The sequence below is a fragment of the Panthera uncia genome (assembly GCF_023721935.1).
Source record: "Panthera uncia isolate 11264 chromosome A1 unlocalized genomic scaffold, Puncia_PCG_1.0 HiC_scaffold_17, whole genome shotgun sequence".
NCBI classification, from domain to species: domain Eukaryota; kingdom Metazoa; phylum Chordata; class Mammalia; order Carnivora; family Felidae; genus Panthera; species Panthera uncia.
In genome coordinates, this window is record NW_026057577.1 from 2,978,890 (window position 1) to 3,004,752 (window position 25,863).

Consider the following 25,863-nt stretch of genomic DNA (forward strand, 5'->3'; position numbering starts at 1 on the left):
GTTTGTTTGCTTCTTTCTATGATAAAAAGGAGAAATCCATTTTATCATAGAAAGAAGCAAACAAACAAACAAAAGAAAACAAAGCAAAAACAAACAAAACAAACAGAAACCTGAATAAATGAACCATCTAACAGAATGAAACCTGAAATGAAGTTACATCCAGTTTCCCCTAGAATTAAAACTATGAAGTACTCTATATGCTCTATACTAAGCAGGTTGGTGGACTTGTGTTGTGTTCTAGAGGATGTGCTTGGAAGGGGCAGTGCCAGAGGTTCAGGGATTGTTGTAAATCACAACACATATCTCGTGCCAGATTTCACCTCACTCTGACATCTTGGTCCCAATTGCAGCAAATGTGGATGCTTTCTGAGGTCCACTGGGAACTTTGCCTGTGGGGAGGCTAGATGGCCTCTACCAAATGCTCTCCATGCAGGGAGAACCACTTTTCCCTGTGTGACACATGCAACCCTTGGAACCTGCTTCCTGTTCCTGGGGATTCGCCCTTTTCCTTCACCAGAGTGCCACCAGCCACTGGGCTCCAGAACTTCAGACTCAGTGCTCCACTATTCATAGAATCTTAGTGGTATTGAATCCCTCTCCTTTCTTCCCATCAATGGCTTTGGGGAACATATTATTGTTAAGTCCCTTCTAAGTGTTTTCACTCTTTAGCTTTCTTTCCAGCTGCTTTCAGGGAGAGTGCTTTTTCTGCACTCTCCCAGTGTGCCACACTCTCCCCCATTTCTCTTTTCCTGTTGTCTCTCCACAAAAACAACTCCCTACCCTCTGAGGATTTCTCTCCCCCCTGTTTACCTCTCTGCACCACTTACCTGCCGATTTCTGTGGCTCAAGTGTTGCAGATTGTTGTGTCAATCCTCAGATCAATTTTCAAGGCGTGCAAAAGCCTCAGAACAATTTCTGAGGTGTGCTGATCTAGTTATGTCTTTAGGGACAGAGACAAGCTAAGAGCATCCATGCTGCTCCACCATCTAGCACCACATTCCTAAATTTTACACTTTATAAGTATATGCAAATTTATTCAATCCATCCATATTTTGATGGACACTAGAATTTTTATCACTTAGGGATACTTTAAACAATATTTTATAGACATCTATATACTTGTTTCTCATCGCCTTTAAAAATGCAATTACTTACCTTTTGCATTTAAAAGTTTAATTGTTGGGTCATAGAGTGCTTCCTCAGTTGGATAATGCCAAAACATTTTCCAAAATTAGTATAAAAAATATATTCACATGAGGACATTATATAATTTTCTTTTGTTTATTTCCCTCACAAATATGTGTTATTCTCTGAATGTTTAGTATATGGAAACATGTTGGTTATAGGAAGAAATCTAACTGGTTTTAATATGCATTTTCCTATGGACAAAAGGTTGAATATATGTTAATTTATTTATTAGATATCTGGATTAACTCTTTCTTGAGGAGCTTTTTTTTTGCTTTCTTTAACATATTTTTCTTCATACAGGTTGAAAATACTCTTTCTCATTTTCAGGCTTCTTTCATCCTCTTTATGTTGGTTTTTTTTTTTTCATTAATATAATTGGCTTACTTTTTAAAAATTTTTTAAAAACGTTTGTTTATTTTTGAAGGAGAGAGAGAGAGTATGTGCGGGGTAGGGGCAGAGAGAGAGGGAGATACAGAATCCAAAACAGGCTCAGGCTCTGAGTTGTTAGCACAGAGCATGATGTGGGACTTGAATTCACAAACCATGAGATCATTACCTGAGCCAAAGTCAGAACCTTAACCCACTGAGCCAGCCAAGTGACCCATATTGACATATTTTAATATAGTAAAAATCATCCATTTATTTTAGTGTCAGTAGATTTTGTGTCTTATTTTAAATATTCCCTAAGAGTATAACAATAGTGACTTACGTTATTTGGTAAATTCTGTATATTTTTTATATGTAAGACTAAAATACACTTAAAATTGACATTTGTTTGTGATATGAAGTAAGAAGTCATTGAAAAATTTTCCATGTGAATACCTACTTCCCTGATCATCATTTATTAAAATGTGTTCTATTTCACCTGATGCTTTGCACCCGTCCCTTGGTCCCTGGGTGTCTGCCGATCTTGCTAAGGTAGAGGAAATGAGAGCCAGCACTTTGTCCTCCTTGAGACCAGTCATGTAGTGAGCATTATATATCCTCATAGAAGCCATTACCAGGAATCACAATGAGCAATCCTTAGTGTGGGCTGCATTTTGTGCTATACACCAAAGAGCTGCATTTTCTGTTTAGGGTAAAAACCAGATGGAGATATGTCTATAACCCATTGCCCAAAGTCTCAAAATATTTGTGTTCTCCCCCTTTTCAGTATAGTTGCCTCTATGGGAATGGAGTTATGGTGGGACCACAGAAGGATAGAGGGACCCTCCAATCAGAGACTAATAGAACTATGTATCTTTTCCATCTGGAAATGACAGATTTACTGTCCCTTAGCTGACTTCTTGGGAAGATGGCCATAATGAACCACCCAGACTTTAAAGGGGTGGCAGCACCTCTCGCACATCTCTCCACAGGATAACCACCTGACACTTCCCTTCTTCCTCAGTTCTCTTAAAGACCCTCAATCCTTGAAAGCTGTTTAGATTTCCTCTCATTATTTTTTTTTTCCTTTCTTCACTTGTGGCATCTTTCTCAGGCTGTATTTCGAAGTTCAAAATGTATATTTGCTCCAGCCCATCAGTTTTGTTCATCCACTCATCTCCCCAACAGCTTCAGTTGTCCTTAAAATTCTTAACTTCCAAGATAAGTGTTTGTTTGTATATTCCTAAGGAAAATGACCTCCAGGCTTCAACATCAGGAATCAGCCTCAGTGACTGATGCTCAAGCACTGATTTTCTTTCCTTTGTGGCTCTCAGCTGCAATTAGAACTTTTGTGTTATTTGGATGTAAGAAGAGATGAAAAATGACCTCCAGAATATTTCTGAAAGAAACACCCAGGTAATTTATCCCAGAAAACACAACTTATAATTTGCTCTGATAACCCTTCTGTTATCAGTATTGCCAAAGATCTTCAGCTGTCTCACAGTTCATGAATCCAGAACAAGACACTAGAGCTGCTTTCCAGAGTTCTCATTTTGCCATAGAAGCAAAGTGATTGGGCAACCAGAGGATTTAACACTGATGATATCAGAATTTCAACCCAACAAATTCCTCATCTTTATTCTTGCACCTTATTTTAGGCTTCTTTTGGCAATTTTCACTTTATTCCCACATTGAGGAAAATACCTGTCAAAGAATCATTTCCACATACAATTTCTCCAAAAACCATAAGATACTAGGAATAAACGTAACTAAAGAAGTGAAATAATTAGACTCAGCAAACTATAGAAAGCTTATGAAAGAAATTGAAGAGGAAAAAAAAGTAAGAAAGGAGAAGAAAGAAAGAAAGAAAGAAAGAAAAGCATTCCATGCTCATGGATTGCAAGAATAATTATTGTTAAAGTGTCTACATTACCCAAAGCAATCTACACATATAATGCAACACCAATCAAAACAACACCACAATTATTGGCAAACGTAGATCAAACAATTATAAAATTTGTATGGAACCACAAAAGACACAAATAGTTGGGGCACCTGGATGGCTTAGTTGGTTAAGCATCCGAGTTCAGCTCAGGTCATGATATCACTATTCATGAGTTTGAGCCCCACATCAGGTCCTGTGCTGCTGGCTCAGAGCCTGGAGACTGCTTTGGATTTTGTGTCTCCCTCTCTCTGCCTCTTTTTCACTCATGCTCTGTTTTTCTCAAAAATAAACAGATATTTGAAAAAAAAATAAAAACCATGCTGGTAGTGGAACAAACCTGCCCCATTTTTTTTCTCTTCTTCTTCTAAGACTACCATCACAGAAATTTTATTACACTTTAAGTAATCACTGAGTTTGCTAATTTAACTTTTGATACAATACCATTCTTCCTTTCTTTTCAGCTTCATTATTCTCCATAATTTTATCTTCTATATCATTGATTTATTTTTCTGCTTCAACCATTCGTGCTGTCATGCCATCCAGTAAGGTTTACATTTCAGTTATAACATTTTTAATTTCAGGTTCACCAGTTTTTAGTTCTTTTATCTCTGCTGTAAGGGATTATGTAGTGTTTTCTACTGTTTTTTAAGCACAGCTCATTTTCTTACATTTTTTTTAATTCTGTTTCAGACATCATGCTTACATCTGTATTTATTAAGTCACTGACCATCACTTCTTCCTGTTGTTTCTTTTGAGGTGAATTCTTCCATCCTTTCATTTTGTCTAGATCATTGTTTTTTGTTGTTGTTGTTGTTTGTTTTGTTTTCTTTGTGTGTGTGTGTGTGTGTGTGTGTCTGTGTGTCTGTGTGATTGTTAGGGAAGCCTGTCAGTCCTGGTCCTGAGAGTAAGGCTACATTAAGAAGAGGTCCATAAAAGAAAGGGGCTTCTATATGTACTCCGCTGTTTTGTTTTGTTTTGCCACACCCTCAATCAGTGTTCTGAAGAGTTTCTCCTTGCCTGCAGGGGAAGAGTGTTTGGCCACTATCCATTGTGTGGCAAGTTTTAACTATGTGTCTTCGTCTACTTTTTAAAAGAAACTAGACTAAAATAGAATAGAATATTATAGAATGGAATGGAATGGAATGGAATGGAATAGAATAGAATAACATCGAATGGAATAGGATGGAATGGAATGGAATGGAATAAACAAAACAAAATAAATAAATAAAATAAAATAAAATAAAATAAGTAGAAGCTATATCCTATTGCCCCTACACTGAAGTTTTGGAGCATTCTTTGATCAGTAGACTTGGTGTGAGGGGTTTGTGCTGGACTTTTGAGGAGGGTCTTGGTGCACTGAATTTCAAGTGTATGTGCTCTACTGGAGATGCACCTGCAGGGGGCAGAGAGGAGCTTGGTGTAAACAGCTGTGGTCTCCACTTTGGGATGTAGTGTTGCTCACTGAAGTTGGTCAGTCTGATGAGCGGGGGTGGGGGGGTGGGGGAGTTGGGGGAGGTGGGTGTGGGGGCGGGATCAGCTCCCCACTTTATTCTCCCTGGAGTGGGTAATTTGCAACTACTACTCTTCAGGAAGTCCTCACAGAATAGTCATCACCAGTCTTGTATCCCCAGAGTCTGTAAGATCCCTGCTTTCACCTTGTCTGTGTCTGAGCTGTCTGTCAGTACCTCTCTGTCACATTTCAGGCATGTGGCTGGGTTTCAAAACCAAATTTTATGGACCCACCCAGCATGAACTTGCACTGCTCTGATGGAGGGTCTCATTGTGTTTTTGCAATTTGCTGGTTTGTCCCAGAATAGCACTTGCACAACTGCACAATGGTTCAGAGTTTATGGCAAGCAAAAATCCAACACCAAGTTTGTTGTTCTCAGCTGTTGTCTCTGTCTCTATTCTAATGAACAAGGTAACACATTGGCACCATCAGTTCTTTTGGGCAAGAGAGGCTGTGACACCACTCCAAAATGCCCTCCAAAAAGAGGAACTGTTTCTCTCAAGTGATCTCAAACCATACTGCCCAGTCCCAGGTCTCTAATCTTCTTCCCTACAGGAACACAGCAAAGCCCACCAGGCATGACCCTGGGCAATGACATGCACTTCTAAAACTGCAGACTTTGTGTTCTGCTGCTTATTATACCTTGCAATTGTCAGCCCCTCTCCTTTTCCCAGTCAAAGGATTATGGGAAGAGATTTCCCTGAGCAATCCCCTACCTGCTTGTTCACTGTTTTTCTCTCTCTCTTGCTTACTACCTCACTCCTCTCTCTATAATCAAGGATACCTCCCTTTTGGAGCACTCACATTTCTTTTCTCCCCATATCAACTTTCTGCAGCTCTTACTTTCCAAGAGGTGGTCATCTTTTACCTGCAGATGTGAAGGCTTGTTCTCTCAGTCTTCATATTGATTTATTGGATGTCCAGAATGATTTGCTATTTGTCTAGCTGTGTTTGAAGGACTAGGCAGGCTTAGAGGAGTCGACCTACAACTCTGTCATTTACTCCTTCCTCATTTTCTTATTTTTAATTAAAGCAGAATATCTGGCCTTTCAGCACAATGAAATTATATCATGTCTTCTGTAATGGAGTAGTTATTTTTGGTGAATTATTTTTGTCATGAATTTCCCCTTTGCCCTGAATTTTCCATTTTCTAGATATTATTCTATAGGACAGTTTAATGTTGGTGGAAAGGTGCATCCATATGATAGATGTCTTTTCCCTTTAGCATTTATCAATGCCCTCTAGCTAAAGGTTACCAGGAAAACACCTGTAATTGAGTGAGTTGGGTATATCACTCACTGCATTAAGGGAAAATACACATTGTGGGGGAACTGTGGAGGGTTTGAGTGAGTTATCATAAGTGAGAACACTTTTAGTTATTTATTCTTGAAAAGAGGTACACATTATTATTACTATTACTATTATTATTAGTTTATAACAAGAGTGAGAAAGTTTTTCTTGATCATTGTTGTAATGAGTTACATTTACAGGCATTTCAAGCTCATTTTTCCCTCCTTAATTCTTCAAAACACACCAGATATCTGAGAAACTTTTTCCTGCTGTTAACTTGAGGAAAGTGAAATAGGCCTTTTTTTTGGCTTTTCTTTTTCTTTTCTTATGTTTATCTTTATTTATTTTTTTTTAATTTTTTTTAATGATTATTTATTTTTGAGACAGAGAGAGACAGAGCATGAACGGGGGAGGGTCAGAGAGAGGGAGACACAGAATCCAAAACAGGCTTCAGGCTCTGAGCTGTCAGCACAGAGCCCGACACAGGGCTCGAACTCACAGGCCGTGAGATCATGACCTGAGCCGAAGTCGGCCGCTTAACCGACTGAGCCACCCAGGCGCCCCATTTATCTTTATTTTTGAGACAGAGAGAGACAAAGCAGGAGCAGGGGAGAGACAGAGAGAGAGGGAGACACAGAATCTGAAGCAGGCTTCAGTCTTTGAGCTGTCAGAACAGAACCCGACGCGGGGCTCAAACTCATTAACTGTGAGATCATGAACTGAGCTGAAGTCAGACACTCAACCCACTGAGCCACCCAGGCACCCCTAGCTTTTCAATATTCCCACCTCAGGCACCAAGCATCCTGTGATACATAATCTAATTTCCACTGATATGTATTCACTTTTGCAGGCAGCATCCCTGAGGATGCATGGACCATATTCTAGACTTTAGGAAACATGAGACTCTCACCCACGTATGGTCAGTGTACATGTCAAACAACACAGAACTCCTCCATCATGCTATAGAATAGCTCCTGGACCTTCTCTCGCTCTCAGTATCCCAGGTAGAAGGTAAATATAGGTCCACTGTGTTCTTTAAATTTCATGAGACAGACTAATCTGTTAATTTTTTTTCCATGTGCTTAATTGAGGGTTAGAAAACCATATTTTGAGGGGACAGAAATTAAAAATACAACCACACATTGTTCTTAAAATCTTCACATTCTCTCTTGACTCCATAAGTGTTCCAAGCCATGAGCAGTTACATTCATGTAACCAAATTTAGGCCACCTCCTTTAAAATACTCTATGATTATAGATTTGGTATTCATTTGGAACAGTTCTCTTATTTTGTTTTTGCTCAAATATTTCATTTTAACATTTCTTTACTTATATATTAAATATTTTATTATAATAAACCCAAATAATCTCTTAGAAGTAGAAAGAAAATCAATTTCAGCTCAGCCTGGTCATGTTGCTTCAGATACTTACTTCTGCAGCCTAATTTAAAACTATTCTGTCCCAACTTCATCTGAGCTCCATATATCTTCTTCTACCTTCTCACCCAGGCCCATTCTTTCTGTATTTTGCCTATTGTTTGAATTGAATAATTTCCAGCTTTGCATGTGCAAAATTTCCTCTTTTATGCATCACTTTCCCAGTGAAAGTTTTCCTGATGATGAGATTAAGGTGAATCCACTCACCATCATTCTATATCTGGATACCTTGATTTACTACACAACATTTTGAAATTAATAACTGTTTGTCAGTGTTTTCCTGTTTATTGTCAGTAACAGATAACATAGTTATAGTTACAGGTAGACAATCTGCAGTGTTGTAGATAATGGATATATAGAACATATATATATATATATATATAGAGAGAGAGAGAGAGAGAACCTAATAAGCATTTATTGAGTAGATGAGTCAAAGAAACTGTAATACTGTAATATTAAATTAATTTAGAGATTATGGTCATTGAAACTTCAAAACAACATGAAGATAAAATGGTTAAGAAATTAGTGACTGAAATACATATCCACTTGAAGATATTTTTTGGAGTGTACCATACATAGTACAGGTTAAAACTCACTTTTTCAAAGCCATCATGGTCCTTTAGGTTTGGGCAAAATTAATAGAGTATGAGTTCCAGCGAATTTCCTGATGATAGAGTACAGACCATATCTTCTTACATCTCAAACTATGAATGAAGATGAAATCATACTCATCAGGGATCAACTGAAAATTGACTTTCCTTCACCACTTACACAAGTATGTACTTCATTTGGGTATTGTATTTATGTTCTGTAGATTTGAAATGTCATCTAGTAAATTCTACAGCATATAATTCAAATCAAGTAATTATTGTCCATTAACAAATAGGCATATAGGGGATTGAAATTATAAAAAGTATATTGGGGTGTCTGGGTGGCTCAGTCAGTTAAGGGCCGGACTTTGGCTCAGGTCATGATCTCACGGTTCATGGGTTTGAACCCCATGTCGGGTTCTGTGCTGACAGATCAGAGCCTGGAGCCTGTTTCAGATTTTGTGTCTCCCTCTCTCTCTCTGCTGCTTCTTGGCTGTCTCTCTCTCTCTCTGTCTCAAAAATAAATAAATGTTAAAAAATTAAAAAAAAAAAGAAAAATAAAATTTTTTAGAAGTGTAATTTATAGCATCAAAGTATTTTTTTAGATTTATTTGAAGGAAGAACACCATTTGAATTCTAAAATTATATATATTATATTGTATATAATATTTATACATTAGATATATAAATCCCAAATTTCAGTTGACTTAAATTAAGGCACTTTTTCCTCAGTCAAATAGAACATCTTCTGGGTTTTTTAATATTATCTAATGGCAGGATGGTTAGAGAATGTTCATTTTCACCTTGGTCTTTGGGGCCAGGACAGAAATATGGTCTCAGGGGGTCACTGAAGCAGTTTTTATAGGTGTAGATATGAGACAGGTTTGTAACATTATAAAAGGAGACTCTCCCAGCCTCATAATCAAGAAAGATACCAATAATCTCAGGAGATTCCTTAAGGTCAAGTGTTATCTGTGGATTTTCAAGAGCTTGGTAGCCATTGCTTCTATTAAAGCATAGTGTCCAGAATCCGGTCTTTGGGGACAGCATGATTTTTCCCTGTCTGCAGACAGAAGCTTTACAAATGCCTAGAGTCCAGTTTAATTTATTTTTCACACTCACTTCCCAGTAGTGTCTACCTTTGAAAAAAAGTTGCTGACCTAAAACCCAGAATAGCTTATCGAATGGATTCCTTTTTCTGGGTAGTTCCCAAGAGATATCGACTCCTTTCACCCTTCTCTTGTCTTCAGTAATTTGGAGATTTGGGTGAGCTGTGTCTTGATCCAGGGTAACATTTTCTATGGAAGAACATGTTGTCAGTCTTGGCTATAGTCAATAATAATCAAGAATAATTAACACAATATAGAAGGGTCCTTCCTCTATCTAGTATTTTTCTCTAATTTCTTCAAATGTAGCTGCTACATTCCCTCAACTCATGCTCTTTATATCACCTCCATTTATCAAATCACACAGTTAACTTTCAAGTTAAAAATTTTAGCTCATTTTCAAATGAGGATTTATGCAGAATGGGAAAAAAATAAGTATATAAAAATGCAGATATATTCAGTCAAATAATTTATGAATATGACCAGTGTTTCACCAAACACTTATTATGTGCCTCAGGCTCTTTGAAACACATTTATAAATAATTTTCATAACACATCAATGAGCTATAGAATTTTTTTTTTCATTTTGTAGTTGAGACAACAAAGATTTAGAGAAGTTTGTCCAACTATGGTTACTAATATCGATCAATGTTTGGATTCACACCCAGGTCTGTCTTTTTCAGTTAATGAACTCATGAGAAACAATTATATATTTTTGCTTGAAATCTAAATGCTTTGACAATTTAAAATTTTCCCTAAATCATTCTTTGGAATTTAAGCAGATTTAATGAATTACTTTTCCTAAAAGTACCTTCACATGAGTACAAGCTTTCAGATACATGAATCTAAAAATAATTTGTAAAATGGTGAAAGCATATAAGCACACAAGTCGGAGGTAAAATGATCCAGATATTTACCCAATTACCCTGTATTCTGTTAATACAGGCTAAAAGTACTTTTGCTATGAAAGAATTGCCATAGTAGTAGGCAAAAATAAATTTTACTTATTTACTATAACCACAAATAAAGTTCTACCAGTATTCATATAATATAAAAATTACTAAAGACTCATATTAGCACTGTAAATATAGTATTATGTGCATTTAAAGACATTGCAACTCAATTGTTAATGGACATTTTTACAAAGCAGCATTGGATATCTAGACTGTACTTTTTCCAATTGGTAAATGTACTTCTAAAGTTGTCTATTTAATGTGAAGATCATGTCAATTAGTTATATAAACTGGAGAAATCTCTTAAGAATACTTATACATTTCTTTGTGGAATAGTGTATAAATATCTGACTTTTCTTCTTCACAGTGTACGTGTGGAAATGAAATAAAAATATTTTATTTGAAATAATACAAATATGTAAAATGTAATGAAAATGCTATTGTTCCTAATATTCAATAAAGTTCATAAGTTTGACAATTTGTTAGAAGTCAAAAGATACCCTAGGTAAGTAGGAGTTTTCCATTTAACAAATTACATGAAAGACAACTGATTGTGGTCCATAGGCAATTAGTGTCATTGTGTTACTAGCTTCCATTCTAACATAGTTAAGTGACAGCCTGGCCTTACCCCATTCCCTGTCACCTATATGATAACCCCCCCCCCAACTTCTGGTTCCAAACAGCATGTTTGGTAGTATCATTTTGGGCTTTAATATTCTGTTTCCCTCCATCACTGTACCTCAGAGAGCAACACCATTTGCTATATGTAAGGAGTTGTAGCTATGAACTACCCAAGAATAAGCATGACAAAATAGAAATTTTATAGAAAAAAAAACAAAACAGGGATGAGTTTGTATGTTTTGTGTGAGTTGGTGAGTGTGTTAAGGCTCCAGAGACACAGTGTGCTTGCTAAAAGTAAGAATCAATATCCAAATACTAGTCTTTAGTTACCTGCATACAGTCGAAGAAACTTCAATCCTAAATATAAATAATAAATAAATAAATAAATTAGTATAGATTTGAATCCAAGATTTAACAGTGAATAAAACAGCAAAGAGATGTGTGATCAAAAGGAAAGTGCATGAGTCAGGGTTGGAGGTGGTCATTTTCATTACTCACCTTCTTCCCCCAGGAGTTTTATCCTTTCTGAAAGAATGGGATGTAGTGAGAGATTGATTTAAAATATGTTTACATTTCTTTTGTTTTTAATATATGTACATTTTTATCCTCACAGAGAAACTTTACTTACCAAGTAAATAACAAAAAATAACATTTTGGGTGGTGCCTGTGTGGCTCAGTCAGTTAAGCATCCAACTTTAGCTCAGATCATGACCTTGCGGTTTGTGCATTTGAGTCCCAAGTTGGGCTCTGTGCTGACAGCTCAGAGCCTAGAGTCTGGTTTGGATTCTATGCCTCTCTCTGCCTCCAACCCATGCTCAAACTCTGTCTCTCTCTGTCTCTCAAAAATAAATAAATGTTAATTAAAAAAAAGAATAACATTTTTTAAAAGAAAATATTGTCACTGCACCACTTTATTGTTTAACATTTCTATGTTTTGCTAATTTTCTTGGATAATGTTCAAAATTATGTTTCCTGGACAGCATTCATAATTCTTAGAAAGGAAAATGACACTGTATTTCCCAGCCATTGCCTACATATAGCCTTGTATGGGTTGTCTGAACCAGAGTCACCTGGATAATAGTGTGCCCTCTAATAGTATCCTGGGCTCATCCCCCCACCCAGAGTTTAATGCATGTTGTGCTTTGTGCTTTGCACACACTATTCCTCCCCTTGAAATATATACAAGTCCTCTTAAATACCTCTAGCCTTGAAGATCTAGGGACATCTTCGGAAGATGGCAACATAGGAGGACACTAGGCTCATTTTTTCCTGCTGATCGCTAAGATTCCACCCACATCTGCCTAAATAACCCAGAACACTGCCAGAACACTAGCAGAATGGACACTCCAGAGCCAGGCTTAGACGAGAGGACCACTGAAGAGAGTAGGAAAGGCAGAGAGATGGTGCATGCTACATGGACTGGTGGGAGGGATACAGGTGGTGGAGGGGCAGCCCATCATGCAAGGCAGAGCCCCCAAAGTCTGGCTTGCAAAATCAGAGGGGTCAGACTCCATGAGTTCTGACAGCCAGCAGGACTTAACATCTGGAATGTGAAAAGTCAATAGCTCTGCTCTTAGAGAGTAGGGAGGTCGAGAGAGGATGCTGGGAGGGAGAGTTGTTGAACTCCAGAAGGACAGAGCTCAGCGGGGGAACAAAGGTGTTGGCAAGCGCCATTTCCCTCTCCCATCCCCCAGGCGAAATTCCAAAGGGAACTTGTTCCCATCCCTGACCTTGCTTGCACCTTGCAAATGCCCAAAGCTGTGCTTCTGTGGATCCATCGCTCCAACCAACAGGCCTGCCTCCCTCCCTGTGCTGCAGGGCCCCTCCCGCAGGGGACCACCTAAGGCAAATCTACCTAAGCCGACCCCTCTCACCCCTGGGCACCTGCAGATCCACCATCTAATATGCCCTTGGCCAGATCCCATGGAAGCAGCACCACATGCCTGGCACTGTGCAAGCAACCCAGACAGGGACCACATCACTTCACAGTGAGTCCTGGCCCTAGGAGAGGGGAAGATAAACTACACACCAGTCTGACTGTGGCCCCAGTGGTGGTCTGTGGGCAGACATCAGGTCTTGCTGTGGCCCCACCCACCAACACAAGTTTCTTAGAACAGCACAGGGGAAGTTCCCTGTAGTTTGGAGCTACCACAGGGACCCCAATATGATGAAACAGAAGAATTTTCCTGAAAAGAAACTCAAGGAATTAGTAACAGCTAACGTATTGATCAAAGATGATTTAAGCAATATAACAGACAAAGAATTTAGAATAATAGTCATAAAATTAATTGCTGGGCTTGAAAAAAGCATGCAGGACTGCAGAGAATCTATTACTACAGATCAAGGGACTAAGAAACAGTCATGAGGAGGCAACCACAGCCTGGATTGAAGAGGCAGAGGAGAGAATAGGTGAACTAGAAGATAAAATTATGGAAAAACAAGAAGCTGAGAAAAAGACAGATAAAAAAAAATCCAGGAGTATGAGGGGAGGATTAGAGAACTAAGTGAAAGAATCAAAGGGAACAACATCTGTATCATAGGCATTCCAGAAAAAGAAGAGAGAGAGAAAGGGACTGAAGGTGTATTTGAACTAATCATAGCTGAGAATTTCCCTGATCTGGGGAAGGGAACAGGCATTGAAATCCAAGAGGCACAGAGAACTACCTTCAGACATAACTTGAATCGATCTTCTGCATGACACATCATAGTAAAGCTGGCAAAATAGAAGCATAAAGAGAGAATTCTGAAAGCAGCTAGAGATAAATGGGCCCAAACATGCAAAGGTAGACACATAAGGGTAGTAGCAGACCTAGCTACTGAAACTTGGCAGATCAGAAAGGAATGGCAGGAATTCTACAATGTGATGAGTAGAAAAAAAAAATGCAGCCCAGAATCCTTTATTCAACAAGGCTGGCATTCAGAATAGGAGAGATAAAGGTTTTCCCAAACAAACAAAAACTGAAAGAATTCATCACACTAAACCAGCCTTACAAGAGATTCTAAGGGGGACTCTGTGAGTGAAATGTTGTAAGCACCACACGGTACCAGAGACATCACTGCAAGCATGAAACCTACAGACATCACAATGACTCCAAACCCATATCTTTAACACTGAATAATAACACTTAATGTAAATGAAATGAATGCTCCAGTCAAAAGTCATAAGGTATCAGAATGGATAAAAAACAAGACTCATCTATTTGCTGTCTATAAGAGACTCATTTCAGACCTGGGAACACTTTCAGATTGAAAGTGGGTGATGGAGAACTATTTATCATGCCACTGGAAGTCAAAAGAAAGCTGGAGTAGCCATAATTATATCAGACAAACTAGACTTTAAATTAAAGGTTGTAACAAGAAATGAAGAAGGTCATTATATAATTATTACAGAGTCTATCCATCAGGAAGAGCTAACAATCATAAATGTCTATGCGCCAAATACAGGACCCCTCAAATATATAAAACAATTAATCACAAACATAAGCAACTTTAATGATAAGAATGTGGTAACTGCAGGGTCTTTAATACCTCACTTACAACAATGAATCGATCATCTATACCAGGATCAATAGAGAAACAAGGGCCCTGAATGATACATTGGGTCAGATGGACTTGACAGATATATTTAGAACTCTGCATCCCAAAGTGACAAAATATACTTTCTTCTCCGGTGCACATGGAACATTTTCCAAGATAGATCACATACTGGGACACAAAACAGACCTTAATAAGTATAAAAGAATTGAGAACATACCATGCACACTTTCAGGCCACAATGCTACGAAACTTGAAATCAACTACAGGAAAAAGCCTGGAAAACCTCTAAAATCATGGTGGTTAAAGAACACCCTACTAAAGAATGAATGTGTCAACCAGGCAATTAGAGAAGAAATTAAAAATGTATGGAAACAAATTAAAATGAAAATACAACAATCCAACAGTTTTTGGGATACAGCAAAGGCAGTCCTGATAGGAAAACACATTGCAATCCAGGCCTTTCTCAAGAAACAAGAAAAATCCCAAATACAAAATCTAACAGCAGACCTAAAGGAAATAGAAGCAGAACAGCAAAGACACCCAAACCCAGAAGAAGAAGAGAAATAAAAATCAGGGCAGAAATAAACTATATAGAATCTAAAAAAAAAACTGTAGTAGATCAATGAAACCAAGAGTTTATTTTCTGAAAAATGAACAATTGATAAACCTCTAGCCACACATCTCAAAAAGAAAAGGGAGAAGACCCAAATAGATAAAATCATTAATTAAAATTGAATTATTATAACCAATCCCTCAGAAATACAAGCAATTATCAGGGAATACTACAAAAAAACTATATGCCAACAAACTGGACAAGCTGGAAGAAACAAACTCCTACCCACCCACACACTTCCAAAACTCAAACAGGACGAACTAGAAAACTGGAAAAGACCCATAACCAGCGAATAAATTGAATCAGTTATCAAAAATCTCCCAACAAATAAGAGTCCAGGGCCAGAAGTCTTCCCTGGGGAATTCTACAAGACATTTAAAGTAGAGATAATACCTATCCTTCTCAAGATTTTCAAAAACATAGAAAGAGAAGGAAAAATTCCAGACTCATTCTATGAAGCCAGCATTACTCTGATCCCCAAAACAGACTGAGACCCAGCAATAAAAGAGAACTAGAGGCCAAAATTCCTATTGAGTATGCATGCAAAAATTCTCAACAAGATACTAGCAAACCAAATTCAACAGCATATAAAAAATATTATTCACCATGACCAAGTGGGATTCATTCTTGGACTGTAGGGCTGGTTCAACATTCTCAAATCAATCAATGTGATACATCACATTAATAAATGAAAAGAAAAGAACCATATGATCCTGTCAATCAATGCAGAAAAAGCATTTGACACAATTCAGCATCCTTTCTTAATAAAAACCGTCGAGAAAGTTGGATAGAAGGAACATACTTAAACATGATAAAAGGCATTTACAAAAAACCCAGAGCTAATAACATCCTCAATGGGGGAAAACTGAGAGCTTCCTCCCTGAGATCAGGAACACGTCAGGGATATCTACTCTCACCACTGTTGTTTAATATGGTGTTGGAAGTTCTAGCATCAGCAATCAGACAACAAAAGGAATCAAAGTAAAAAAAAGGCAAAGATGAAGTCAAGCTTTCACTTTGTGCAGATGACATGGAAAACCTAATAGACTCCACCAAAAGCCTGCTAGAACTGATACATTAATTCAGCAAAGTCGCAGGATAAAAAATCAATGTACAGAAATCAGTTGCATTATTATACATTAAAAATGAAGTAATGGAAAGACAAAGAATGAAACTTATCCCATTAAAAATTACAAGAATCGTAAAATACCTAGGAATAAACCTCACCAAAAAATGTGAAAGATCTGTATGCTGAAAACTGTAGAAAGCTCTTGAAGGAAATTGAAGAATATACAAAGAAATGGAAAAACATTCCGTGTTCATGGTTTGGAAGGATAAATATTGTTAAAATGTCAATACTACCCAAATCAATCTACACATTCAATGCAATCCCAATGAAAATTACAACAACATTGTTCTCTAAGCTAGAACAAGGAATCCTAAAATTTGTAGGGAACCACAAGAGACCTGGAATAACCTAAGTAATATTTAAGAAGCAGACCAAAGTGGGAGGCATCACAATCCCAGACTTTAGCCTCTAATACAAAGCTGTAATCATCAAGACAGCATGGTATTGGCACAATAACAGACATATACACCAATGGAATAGATTAGAGACTCCAGAACTGGACCCACAGAAGTATGGCCAACTAATCTTTGACAAAGCAGGAAAGAATATCCAATTAAAGAAAGGCAGTCTCTTTAACAAATGGTGTTGGGAAAACTGGACAGCAACATACAGAAGGATGAAACTGAACACTTTCTTACACTATTCACAATAATAAATTGAAAATGGAGGAAGGACCTGAATGTGCAGCAGGAAACCATCAAACCCCTAGAGGAGAAAGCAGGAAAAAACTTCTCCGACCTCAGCCTCAACAATTTCTTACTTGACACATCTCCAAAGGCAAGGGAATTAAAAGCAAAAATGACTATTGGGACCTCAGGAAGATGAATACCTTCTGCACTGCAAAGGAGGCAATCAGCAAAACTAAAAGGCAACCAACGGAACGGGAAAAGATATTTCCAAATGACATATCGGACAAAGGGCTAGTATCCAATATCTATAAAGAACTCACCATACTCCACACCCGAAAAACAAATAATCCAGTGAAGAAATGGGGAGAAGATGCTAATAGACACTTCTCTACAAAAGACATCCAGATGGCCAACAGGCACATGAAAAGATGCTCAATGTCACTCCTCATCAGGGAAATACAAATCAAAACCACAAAGGGCAACCTACGGAGTGGGAAAAAGATATTTGCAAATGACTTATAGGATAAAGGGCTAGTATCTAAAATCTATAAAAAACTCACCAAATTCCACACCTGAGAAGCAAATAATCCAGTGAGAAAATAGGCAGAAGACATGATTAGACACTTTTCTAAAGAAGACATCTAGGTGGCCATCAGACACATGAAAAGATGCTCAAAGTCAGTAATCATCATTTAAATACAAACCAAAACTACAGTGAGATATCACCTCATGCCTGTCAGAGTGGCCTAAATGAACAAATCAGGAGACTATAGATGCTGGAGAGGATGTGGAGAAACGGGAACCCTCTTGCACTGTTGGTGGAAATGCAAACTGGTACAACTGCTCTGGAAAACAGTGTGGAGGTTCCTCAAAACATTAAAAGTAGATCTACCCTATACCCAGCAATAGCATTCCTAGGAATTTATCCAAGGGACACAGGGGTGCTGATGCATAGGGGCACTTCTACCCCCATGTTTATAGCATCACTTTCAACAATAGCCAAATTATGGAAAGAGCCTAAATGTCCATTAACTGATGAATGGATAAAGAAGTTGTGGTTTATATATACAATGGAATACTACTTGGCAATGAGAAAGAATGAAATATGGCCTTTTGTAGCAGTGTGGATGGAACTGGATACTGTTAGGCTAAGTGAAATAAGTCATACAGAGAAAAAGATACCATATGTTTTCACTCTTATGTGGTTCTGAGAAACTTAACAGAAGACTATGGGGGGGAGGGGAAGGGGAAAAAAGTTAGAAAGGGAGGAAGGCAAGCCATAAGAGGCTGTTAAAAACTGAGGATAAACTGAGGGTTGATGGGGGGTAGGAGGGCGGTGAAAGTGGGTGATGGGCATTGAGGAGGGTACTTGTTGGGATGAACACTGGGTGTTGTATGGAAACCAATCTGATAATAAATTTCATATTAAAGAAATACCACTTGCCTCATCTTCATTGCTGCTTTTCAGCAAATCCACAATCCCATGAATAAGTCCACTCTATTTTATGTGTTCATAGCATCATGAACCCTTTTCTATAACATATTCCATATTTGTTTTACCTTTATTATTTGAATGTGGAATTTGCATCTGTCGTAAGGTAGCAAGTTCCATAGCAAAAGAGAGTCTTTTTTCCTCCGTGTTTCTTAAGAACTGAGTATGAAATAGGTAGCTAATTACTATATGCAGAAAAGATGACTGCCCTCACTGAATGGGGAAGATTTAACACCTGAGTCCCAGCCCTGAACTCACCACATGATGCATCGCATTCTTCTCCATTTAGGCCTACATCATTCCTTGTCTTATGAATACTTAGGTTACGTTTTAAAAAATAGCAGAAGGATATATTACCTGCTTCTAAATGCGTTTGGGTCATAAATGCAATGTCTGTATTTTGTTGTTTTATTAAAATGAAAGAACATCAAGGGTGGAATGTTGAAAACTAAATAGGACTTACGGTTCTCTTCTTCTATTTTTCCTATATAAAGAAACAAACAAAACAAAAGCATGTTAGAAAGTGTCCTCCTATCACTATCAATGGAAAATCTGTCCTGGAACTTGGTTCTCATTTGAAAACTGAGACCCAGAAAGCTGACGGTCCAGTATATTTCTCTGACATAGAAAGAGCAATTTATTTACTGAATATTAATAATAATAATAAATAACACAATCTAAAAAGCTATCTGACTTTTATATGTGTTTATATAGACATAAAACAGAATGTTACAAAAGGTCTCTTTTGGGTGAGGTCCAAAAATTAGGGAAAATAGGTGCAAATACCCACAAATTTTACCCATTATTTCCAAGATAAGGAGGTAGTCTGAAACTGTTCTTGAGTACCTTATTTTAGCACAAGATCATTTATAATATCTGGAAACTGATAAGTAGAAAATGAAAAGGAAAAAAAAAAACTACTGATAACGGAGGATTTTCTCAGAATGACAGTATGTTTTACCGACCTTGCATTGAGAAGGTGGTATCTTTACCATACTCAGCTCAAGTAATGAATCCTTAATGTGAACAACCAAAAAAATTCAATACATATGTTTTGGAGTTTTAGCAATAGGTAGGTGGTTTCCTGATACACACCTTAAAATGTCCTAACCATAGGCTGTTTAGTCATCAGTCGTGGAAACCTCCCAACTGTATCTTAAATTAATCTGAACTTATGCTGATTTGTCCTCCAGAATAAACTCTACATGGCAGCACACATAGGGTGAAATGGAATGCTCATGGATTTTACCCTCAAACACAAAACAGTAACTTTTTTTTGGTATTTCAAGGACTCAGCAAATGATTTCCCTAGGCCTGTTTTGAGAAGTTACGTTATTTTAAAAAAATGTTTATTTATTTTGGAGAGAGAGAGGCAGCGGAGAGAGTGCAAGCGAGGAAAGGGCAGAGTGAGAGGGACACAGAATCTGAAGCAGGCTACAGGCTCCAACCTGTCAGCACAGAGCCTGAATCAGGGCTCCCACTCACAAACCCTGTGATCAGGACCTGAGTCAATGTCAGATGCCCAAGAGACTTGAGCCACCCAGGCGCCCCGAGAAGTGTCTTAAGTAAGCAATAATATAGTATGTTTCCTGGACAGTACCTCATTCATTGAAATAAGTACAATTTCACAATAGATATTTATCAAACATTTGACCAAATCTGACTATAATACACACAGTTCTATGTGCCTTTACAACTGGTTTGTAGAATAACTTGGAAATCATTAAGTCCATGCAAGGGACAAACCTCATTAAATCTCACCATTATCCTTTAAAATAAACGTTGCAGAATTATTTTTCCCGTGTATATTTTGAATACTAAACTCTCCAGGCTATGAAATGTCCCTTGCCACTTCTGCCTCAGGTCTGCTACTGCCTCTTATTTCCCATGAAGCTTGTGGTTCCCCCATGAAAGAAAACTGAGTGTAGAACAGAATGTGGGTTAATGGAAGTGAAGGAGAAAAACTGGTCTCACATTAGGGTCATCTGTGTGCTTAGATGCTCACATACTCTTTTTTATGGGGCGGGGGATTTGCTATGTTTGTCAAGGTCCTCCCTCCCAACTCCCACCCCATTTATATCCTTGCATGGGATAAGAAATCCACCCTCCACATGGTTGTCTTGATGTCACATAGAGCCTAACTGGAAGTCTCCTGGGCAAGCCCATTTCTGGCAGCTCCAGGACAGGATTCTTCACTTTGCTTCACCTGGTCCAGAGGTGTATGTCCAAAGACATGAGGTTCAGAAAAATATGAGAAGAAGTCAATGTAAGAGATTAATTTTAACCTAAGTGATTCTGTACAAGTTAGGTATTATGTGATCTTTAAGCCATCGAACAGGATAGCAATAGAACTCTTGTTCTCTTTTCTTATATAATATAGATAAACAAGGAGGAAAACAAACAGAAAATGACAAAAATATGAATAAAAATCATTTCTTCCACTCAACAGATATTTGTGGACTGGCCGCCCTTAGCTCTGCAGGGATCAGGCTCCCTCAGTAAAGGAGGACACAGACCTCTGACCTGTCACATGCACAAAGCACCATGTAAAGCAGTAATGAGAGATCTCATGGCTGTGGGATTCCATAAAGTACTCAGATCCCTCTCTGTGGTCCTGATCGTTCACCAAGTTCCCACAGGGAAAGCAGAGTTAATTGTGACATGAGCACAGAAATAAAGTATTTCAGGAATAGAGAAAAACAAGTACAAAGACACAGGGATAAAATCACTAAGAAGCATGCGCCTAGGGCACCTTGGCAGCTCAGTCACTTGAGCATCCGACTCTTGACTTCAGCTCAGGACATGATCTCACAGTCTGTGAGTTAGAGTTCCCATAGCTCTGCACTCACAGCACAGAGCCTGCTTGAGATCCGTTCTATCCCTCTTTCTCTGCCCCTCCCCTTCTCTCTTATGATTTCTCTCAAATGAAGTTAAATGAATATTAAAAATATTGGGGCGCCTGGGTGGCTCAGTCGGTTAAGCGTCCGACTTCAGCTCAGGTCATGATCTCGTGGTCCATGAGTTCGAGCCCCGCATCGGGCTCTGTGCTGACTGCTCAGAGCCTGGAGCCTGCTTCGGATTCTGTGTCTCCGTCTCTCTCTGACCCTCCCCCCGTTCATGCTCTGTCTCTCTCTGTGTCAAAAATAAATAAACGTTAAAAAAATTAAAAAAAAAATAAAACAAATAAACTAACGCTCTCTTAAGTAACAAGGTCAAAAGGTAAAAAAAAAATCAAAACAAAAACATAAAATATGGATACAGAATATCAAAGCTTATGCAAATCATATTTAACAATTTGACATATAATGCAGAAAAAAATGTAAAGACTTTCAATGAACCAAAACTAGACTGTGATATTTTGGTTGGCATCTTACCATACAATGTACAAGTTATCATTAATAACTATTTAATAACAAAGAAGTCAAGAATTAGCAGAAACCCAGGAGAAGTTCAAAATTCAGATATGGACATGCATTATAGAAGTCATAGTAGAAAACATCATAAAGGAATATCTGGATACTTTCCTGGGACCTTAAAAACAAATATTTAAACACAGGTGAACTATTTCAACAAAGATGCCACAGTGTGACTTTGTTTAAATGACAATTGGTTTCACAGCCTATAATTTATAGTGTTACCAAATACAACATAGTTTCAACTGATAGCTAATCTTATAGAAGTAGACCAGTTGAACAAAATGTTTATGATATGGAAATCGTTTGCTAAATTTTAGTTGATCAAGTATATTTTTCTATGATGTTTGCCTCTAAATAGAAACAAAAACTACTCTCCTTTCTGTTTAAATAAGAGTTCTGTGTAAAACCAAACTAAATAATAATGCATTCAATAAAGCATGTATGGAAGAATTTCTAAAGAAACAGATTTTACTCAAGTCTTTCTTGTCTGACTTGGTATGATATTTAGCAATAGGTGAAAATAAGAGCTAGAGAAGAGGGAAAAAGAAGCAGGTCTTGTGTATAAGAAATAAGTCAGTCCATGCCCCTCCACCTGTTGATTGTGTGGAGCTCATGACGGGATATTCCCCCAAAAAAGCTCATCCAGATTACACATGGGATCTGTGCTTCAAGAGACTGGGACAGGATCCATGAGCCTTTGGGTGTGGAATATATCCAGAGTCAGGAATAACCTGAAACAGTGAATCAGTCTTCATCGCTCATGCCAAGAAGAATTCTTTGCATAGAGAGACGTACTTTTTCCCTGACACTTTAAAGGGGGCATACACTGAGGGTAATACAAACACCAATTCATACCTTGGAAACTCATCTGCAGCACATGAGAAAAGATTTTAAAATGTGAGGGGGTCAGGAGGCTAGAAAGAATCCTCAATACATGAGGATGTTTTGAAAATGCAGAAGAGAAAAAAGGTTCTACAGGTGCATTTGACACAAGCTCCCTTTTCTCAATTCCAATGAAAGCAGATTAGCAAGTAAAAGGTACACTGCAATCTAACCAACAAAAAGTGAGAATAGCTAACTTTAGTAGACATTTGGATGGTGGACCAGGCCGTGCTCTGCATTGAAATGTAGTGCCATGTGCTTGTTCAGGATTCCTGGTGGGTTTACTGCAGACCTTGCTTTTCTACTTTGCCCAGGTATTAACCAGCGTGTCCTCTCTGTAGAATCAAAGATATATTGGCAAACCTCAAGGGTTTATAAGCACAATGACCCAACAGAGGTCATGGACACTTGAACAAGCTAATGAAGACAAAGGGGAAGGGAATACACAATCCCAGATTCCTAATTGGTATTTATTTCCTTCTATTTTTACTGACTGTTTTCCTTGGAAATCTATGCTTAAAAAAGAAAAACCCCTGAGCTCTAGATACTGTGATAAATCTGGTAAATATAAGGAGGTAATAAATGACTTACCATATTTTTCCTGGAGTTTACCTTTAAGAAGAAAAAACACAAATAAGTTACAGAGTCAAACTAAAACTTCTACAGGTTAAAATATTTTCATGGGACTGTGGGCCATATGTATGTTTATTTATTTATTTATTTTTTGAAAAATCTAATCATAGATTTTCTACATTTTAAATTGGGCTGTTTGAGGTTTGATATTGAATTGAATGATTTGATTACATTTTTTAGATGTTAGTCCCTTAACACATTTATCATTGCAATTTTCTATTCCCTGTCACTAGGTTTTCATTCTTTTAATGGTGTTCTTTGCTTGGGGGAAAGAAAAAAGCCTTTGTTTTGAGATAGTCCGAATAATTTGTTATTGTTTTTGCTATCCTTGTCTGAGGAACCGGTTTCAAGTAAATATTGCTCAGGAGGTTGCCAAAGAACTTACTTCTTAGGTTTTATTTAAAGGTTTTATGCTTTATATCTTAGATTTATGTTTTCACCCATTATGAGTTTACTGTAGCATATGGTGGGAAAGTGGTCAAATATCAATATTTTGTAAATATCTGTGTCTAGTGTTCTCAACATCATTTAATGAAGGGGCATTTTTCCCATTGCATTTTCTTGCTTCCTTTGTCATTGATTTGTTGACTGTACAAATGTGGAACTGTTTTTGCAGTTTCATTTCTCTTGTATTGATCTATCTGTCTACTTTAGTCCCAGTAAAAGTACCATTTCCTTGCCATAGCTTTATGTTATACTATGACAGATTATACTATTACCCTATTTATACAATACAAGAATATTATACTATGAAATATTATGCTATAAATCCAAGAAGCTGATAACGGACCTTTCCTTCCTTGTCAAGGTCAACTGCTTCAGAGCTGAGGTGGTTGCATAGTAGGAGGACCCTAGGTTTTTCTCCTTCCTCAAACACACTAGAACTGTCAAATCATTCTGAATACCCAAGAAATAATCTTGAGTACTGATAGAACAAGCTCATCCTTGAGGGAGGAAAGAGGACACATCAAGGATAGTAGGAAATGCAGAGATGTGGTTTGGGGCCACATGTTTCCTAAGTGCTATGGAGGGGAGACAATCTTGGTTGCAGAGAAACACAAAAAGTTCTAGGAGTACACAGTGGAATGAATGAGATGGACACTTCTTAAAAGCCATTGGCTGGGACAAGCAGAGGGGTTGATTTCCTTGAGGCTTTTTGATGAACAGGGCTTAAAGTCTGGAGGTTTAAAGGTCAGTGTGCCTGGCTGGGATAGAGGCCAGCAGGCACTGCAATGCTCCTGGCTGAAAGTCAGGCAAACAACTTAGACACAGACAGCATGAAGATGAGGATCTGAAACACACCAACACTGGAGGCACAAAGGGGGACCTTCAATGCTCCTCTGAGAGTGCTTCTCAAAAGATGCAATAACCCCTCAACTGGAGACAAAGAAGTTGGCTGGTGACACTACACTCCCCCATACTTTCAGGAAAGACAGAGAAGGATGTTTAGGAAGTACACAGTGCTGAGACTGGCTGCCTCTCCTGCTTACAGCAAGTCCACAGCCCTGTGTTCAATGACTATTCCCCTTCTCTGTCAAGTGTGTCTCAGTCCCAGCCAGGCAGTCTTCTTCCTCACATGATGAGCAGAAATGCTGTCAACCACGTCTCCCAAACTCTTTGTTCTGCAAGGCTTCAGTTCTAGTGGAAACCACATGAGTCTCATTGAATTGTACACCAGAGCACACTTACATAAAATTTGCCACACTCTCACCAAGGTTCAAGCACTGCACCAGCAGGCAAGGACAACCTTTGAAGATGCCTGGTCTGAAAGGCGGTGCAGCCAAAAACACAGGAGCCTAGTGTATGTAGGTCACTCGAGAGACACTCTTTAAAGCATCAGGACCTGGACACCATTTGACCTCTTCTTCATAACGCAACTACTCTAAGGAGCAGGAAATGAAACAGGCTTTCCTAACACCAATAAGAAGACAGAAAGATGTATAGACAATGCCAGGACTGAGGAACCCTCCGAAATGAAAGAATATAAGATAAAAGCCAGAGGTTTATGTAAAACCAAGAAAAGTACTATACCAGATGGAGAATTTAAAGCAGCCATCATAAGATTCCTGCTCTGCTTGAAAAAATAAAAGAAGTCTTCAGGGAAGCCTGAAAATAGACTTAGGAAACCCAGTGTATCTATGAAACTTAAATTTGTATCATCAGAGTTGCAGAAGAAGAGACATAAAAGGGAACATAAGGGTAGTTTGCATAAATAATAGGCTAACACTTCCCAAATCTGGGGAGTGAAACAGCCATCCAAATCCAGGAGGCACAGAAAACTCCCACAGAAACCCACCAAAGCAGACCTAAACCCAAAATATTGTAGTTAAATGTGTAAAATATTCTGACAAAGAACAAACATCCAATGAGCAAGAAAGAAAAGAATTGCCTACATTACAAGGGAAGAACCACAAGGTTGGCTGCACATCTCTCGACAGAAACTTGGTAAGCCATGATATATTCAATGTCCTGAAGGGGAAAATCATCACCTAGTATACTCTATACAACAAGGTTATCATATAGAACAG